General features: G+C 64.0%; 1 protein-coding gene across 2 annotated transcripts in view; it reads right to left on the minus strand.

Annotated features, from left to right (window-relative positions):
• TMEM179 (transmembrane protein 179) overlaps positions 1-5,611 on the minus strand; it is a 61,652-nt gene that overhangs the window by 14,815 nt on the left and 41,226 nt on the right. The window lies entirely within an intron of this gene.

Raw genomic sequence — 5,611 nt, forward strand, 5'->3', positions numbered from 1 at the left:
GTATCCATTCAATCCTGGCCCAGGTTCCCAGGTAAAACCCCATGTCCCCCACGGCTGGCTTCCTGCCCAGACCTCCCCAGGTCCCCTCCCACCGAGGGCTGCTGGCTGCCCTCCTCGACCTTGGGGCTCCCTGCCCCTCGGCCCTCCGTGGCCAGGAGTTCCCGGCCCCCTGGGAGACAGAGTGACAAAGTTGCCAGGCACAGTGAGCAGGCTTCTGGAATCCCCCCGAGCTCCATCGCACCGTCTACAGTTTCCTGGCAGTGGGAAGGGCCCCTTCCGTGAGGGGGAGGGAGTCTGAGCCTGGCGCTGGGGGCCCCCCCAGCGGGGCCGCCCTCGGTGCTGGTGAGGACTCTGGAAGGTGAGCACGGAGCAGGTCCTGAGACACCCCCCACTCCTGGGAACGTGATGGAGGCAGAGGGCCGTGTGTGGGGAGGACCCAGGGACCAGGATGCCTGGGGCGGACAGAGGCCAGAGCCCGTTGGCGTCCTGGGTACTTGGTGACCCTTGAGGCCCGGCCCCGCCTGCACTTCCTGCTGGGAACAAGCACGTCCAATCAGGCCACGCTGCAGGGCGGCCGCTCGCTCGGGTCTGTCACCAGCCACTGGCATCCCTCAGGAGAAACCCCGCCGCCCGGGCCGTAGGAGCGGCCTGCCCTCGGCTCCAGGAAAAAAGGAGACGGACGGACAAGCAGGAGGCTGTGCTGTACCCTGTTCTGTCCACGGCACCCACACAGAACGGCGTCCCTCCTCCGGAAAACGGGCGTGGTAGGCAGAGGGAGCGTGACCATCCACCCCCACTGGCCGGGGACAGTCCCAGGCGCGTCTGGGGCCCTTAGTAGTTGTTAGAAGCACCGCTGTCCCCCTGCTGTCCTGCCTGCACAGGACACCGTCTCCCAGCTCCGGGCGAGCAGCCGAAGGCTTAGTGCGGGAGGAAGGCGGGGGAGGCCGGAAGCAGCCTGGCTGGGGTGGCGGACTGGGCGGGACCCCCGTGCAAGGTGATTTCCGAAGCTCAGAGGCTTGGACCTCGGGGCCCCGGGAGGGAGCCACGGAAGGGGCAACACGTGACATAATCAGCAAGGTCTTCCGGTGGGACCCACCAGCCAGCCACGGGGATACCTCCTCCTTGCGGGGGGGGGGGGGGGGGGCGGTCACGTCGTGGGGGTCACCTGTCCTCACCCCGGCCGCTGCACCCCCAACTCTCTGGCAGGAATCCGCATTACCGCTCGGTTAATGCGTGTTAAGCGGAGCACAGGCGCTAGACGAGGAGCCACGGCCACTGACCGGCCACAGAGGAAGTGAAGTAGGGACGTCCGCACTCACAGGGGCCGGAGGAAGTGCCAGGACACGGGGAGACCGTTGACCACAAGGCTTCCGGGAGTCAGGTCGGGGCTCTGTGGCTGCCACCCGGGCGCTGTGCTGGTGGGAGGGGCTCGCACGGACAGCCCCCAGGCCGCACGGCCGAAGCCCGAAGTTCCGCCCCTTCCTGGAGGGATTTGGGGAGAGAGGCACCACCCCCCCCCCCGTCTTTGCCCCGGGAGCGCACTCACCGGGGCGCAGCTGGTCGCCGGCAGGTGGACGTGGGCGTCGAAGCCCCCGGTCCTCGGGCGGGAGCCAGCCCGGCACCTGCCGCCCCGCGTGCAGGCAGATGGGGGCGGGGCTTCCTTCCTGCGCTTGTCTCAGGCACGTGCCACAGGCTGGCCCACAGAAGTCCGGATTGTTCCACGGTGACCCGGGCCACGTGGGGACTTCTTCACCGTGCGGCCCGTGGTGCCTGCCAGAGGGTGGGGGATGGGCCCCATTAGGAGGCTGACCTCCCCGCGGGGCTGTGTGTCCGGGGGTCTGGCGGCCTGGGACTTGTCAGGACATCCCTCCTTGTCCCGCAGCTGCTAAGAGAGACGTGGCAGGCTCAGGGGCCTTTGTGGGCGCGGAGGAAAGGACTCATGGTGGAGTGCCCCCAGCTCCACGCGGCACAGAAGCGGACCCCACGGACGGTCTCCGGTGACCAGGGGCGTCCCTGGAGCCGGACGGGGGGGGGGGGGGGGGGCGATGGGAATTCGGTGCAGGCCACTGCCGGGGCCCCTGTGGGCCGTGGGCGCCTGACGGTGGGACACTGCTTGCCGAGGTGGCCCAGCTGCCCGGGGTGGAGGGCGTCGTCCCGGCCACCGTGCCATCGGCCCGGCTGCGCCCACTCTGCTGCATCACCAAGCAGGTGTACCGTGTCCCCTTCAGGAACCCGCTGCCGCCCCTGGGGCCTCCTCCACGGCCAGCGGGGGAGGGGGTCCAGCCGGAAGGGGCCCAGTTCACAGATGGCCCTATGTGGTCTCAGGCTGTGCCAGAGTCAGCGAGGGTCCCCACCTGTTGCCTGCTCCGCAGAGCCGCACGGGGCCTGTTACCCGTCCGCGGACCCAGCGCCCTGTCTCCGGTCTGCTCCCGCCACGGCCCGCACGGCCCCCAGGGTCTGCGGGCCCCTGAAAGCCTCCAGCAACACCACACGGGATCATGGAAAGCCCGTTTAAAGCTCCTGGTAATTACTTCCAGGGGGTTTATAGCCCCAAAGAGTCTCGCAGCCACGCCCCGCCGTCCAGGAAGGCGATATTTCACCATCAAGGACGCGACCCTGGGTATTTACAGACGGTAATGAGACTGTCCACTGCTCGATGTTGCCATAAATAAGCAGGAAAGTGCCGAGTTTCACGCAATTCTCCCTGATTGCCTGGAAGGCGTCATTATTTTAATAAAAAAACTAATCAGCCAGCCTCCCCAGATCTCAGGCTCGGTGTTAATTACAGAGGGGCTGGCGGGCGGGAGCAGCGCGTCGACTGTCACGGGGGTGGGGGCTCTCTCGTGTTGAAAGGAGGGAATTCAAAGAAAGAGGAAGAGTGTGCTCGCCTCCAAAGTAGCGGTGAGGATGCAGGATGTCCTTGTGACCCCCGGCACGGACACCATTACCCCCACAGGGGGTTCAAGGCAGCCACACGCCTTTCTCCACGCCATGGTCCCCCGGGGTAGCCGGAGAGGGCCCCGCGGAGCCGTGTGGCCAATTGCACGGGAGCAAAGAGCCAGGCTGGGCTCCTCAGAAAGTGCAGGGGAGGGGGGAGACTTAATTGTCAGGCTTCCTTCCCTTTTTCACTCCCCTCTGTGCTCTGCCCTGCTCTTCCCCCTGCTGGGAGCACAGGTGCGATGCTGGAGGTGCAGCAGCCCTCTTGCGACCATGAGGCCGTAAGCAGGACAAAAGCTGCTTTGGGGACCGCTGAACAGAAAGACGGAAGGCATCTGTGAGCCGGGTTTGGAGGCCGCCCGCTCTACTCCATGCTTCTCGTGACACAAGAGACATAAAGCCCGTTTCATGAAACCGTTGTAAGTTGGGTTTTATTTAATCCCTAAGCAGTGTGTCCAAAAATAATTGTTACTAAAAACAAAAACAAACACAAACACAAACAAACAAACGAAAAAACGGGGTATCTGGGTGGCTCAGTCAGTTAAGTGTCCGACTTCAGCTCAGGTCATGATCTCACGGTCCGTGGATGGGTTCAAGCCCCGCACTGGGCTCTGTACTGATAGCTCAGAGTCTGGAGCCTGCTTCAGATTCTGTCTCTCTCTCTCTCAAAAATAAACATTTAAGAAAATAATAAGGCCACTGGAGAAGTCTTAAGTGGACTCATTTGTAACTGCACCGCTCCAGGTACCTGGACCCCGCGTCTTCCTGGGCACACGGAGGTCGGGGGCGGGGCTGGCCGTCTGACTTGGCTGGGCCGGTGACGTCGGGCAGAAGTGATGTGTCACTTCTGGGAGGCACACTGAGTCGTCGGTCTCTCTCTTGTCCTGTTTCGACCAACGTGAGAACATGTGCTGCGCAGAAGTCCCCCCTGGGCCCTGCTGGGAGGGCAGCCGGCCCGGGACCTTCTCGGGCTGTGGGAGGGTGAGGGCCCAGCTTTCCGAGTCCCTGGGGCTCGGGGTCCGCTTGTCAGCCTCTCCCGACTAACACAAGCAGAGGCCCCGTGTCAGAGAAGGTCGCGGGGAAAGGTAGGGGCTCTTCCTCCTGAAAAGTGAAGCCAGAGGAAAGTTTTCTGTTGAGCAGAGGCCGAGGCTTTCACGGCAGCTCTGCCCTGAGTTTCCGAAGGAACAGAGAATTGCACCCTCTGATTCCCGTTACTAATTTTTCCCAGTGCAAGTATTTGGTGGCAGGGCACGCCCCGTGGCCCGCTGCTGGCCCTCACCACAGGCCTGTGTCCCGCTGTCCCCGGAGGCGTCTTCCCCCGCCCCACCCCCACCCTCACCGGGCACCACCGCGGCTCCTGGACAGGAGCCCGCAGGGGCCGGTGCGTCCAGGCTCTTCCCGATATCTGGGCCGTCCCTGCTTGCGTCTTCGTCGACCCCAGGACTCTCCACACGTCCCTGCGTCGGGGTCACACTGCATGTTAACGGGGTCCCCAGATCCGGCCACCGATGAGAGACCGACCGGGAAGGGCGGGGGGAGAGGGATGGCCTCACAGGCGCCCTGAGCCCTGTCCTTTCCCGGGGGTCCCAGGGCTCCAGAGGAGGTCCCAGCCCCCCCCGCCCAATTCGCAGACCCCTTACGTCTTTTCCAGTTAGCGGGCCCCCCACTGACAGCCAGGGCCAGGCCGCAGCCACACGGAGCCTTCGAGGGACCGGCTGATGGAACTGGTGGCAGAAAATCTACTTGTAATAAAACTGTTCATAAAAGTGAAATGTCATTCAAAGGCTCCGTGTCCACGGGGAAACGGTTTTTATGTCCCCGTGTGTCTCAGAGAGCAGACATCTCTCCGCTCACCGTCCGCCGGGGACCAGCATGGGGTGGGGGGCCCAGGGTCTTTGCAGGGACCCTGCCTGGTGGGGGGGTCTCTGGGAAGCGGCTGTTTAGACAGAAGGCCCAATGCCTCTGCTCCCCTGCCCTCCCCCACGGCAGCAGTGGGCCCCAGCAGGATGGGACCCAAACAGCAGGCCAGGGGCGGGCAGGGGACAGAGGGGCTGATTTCTCGACGACTCTGGACTCGGCGGGTCTGATGGCACCGGGTAGGCAGGGAGGCCCCTGGCCGCGGGTGAGGTGGCCCTGACACAGCACAGAGGGACATCCATGTGGCTGCGCTGGTGGCACCCGAGGCTGGAGATGTCACGAGTCTTCCTAACTCACGTGGCCAGGACGCTGAGTGGCTTCCCGTGCGGCCCGGGTGTCCTCACGGCGTGGAAGCCGGACTCCGGGGCGGAAGGTGACCTTGGGGCCGAGATGTCCCACAGCGTCACTTCCCCCGTGTTCTGTTCACCTGCCCAGACCCACCAGGACCCACGGAGACTGGCCCCATTCAGGGAGGGAAAGGAGGCTTCCGGGTGGGCACGGGGAGCACATTTGCGGGCTTGGGGGAGCCAGAGACACCCCCCCAGCTGTGTCTCTATCTCCCTGTCTCCCTGCATGTGTCTCTCTGTCTGCGTCTGTATCTCTGTTCTCTGTCTCTGTGTCTCTCTTCATGTTTCTCTCTGTCTCTGTCTCTCTGTCTCTGTCTCTTTCTCTGTCTCTCTCTTTCTCTGTCTCTCTGCCTCTCTCTGTCTCTCTGTCTCTGTCTCTCTCTTGGTCTCTGTCTCTCTGCCTCTCTCTG

The sequence above is a fragment of the Herpailurus yagouaroundi genome, unplaced genomic scaffold (genome assembly GCF_014898765.1).
Source record: "Herpailurus yagouaroundi ecotype Mexico unplaced genomic scaffold, PumYag 141, whole genome shotgun sequence".
NCBI lineage: Eukaryota > Metazoa > Chordata > Mammalia > Carnivora > Felidae > Herpailurus > Herpailurus yagouaroundi.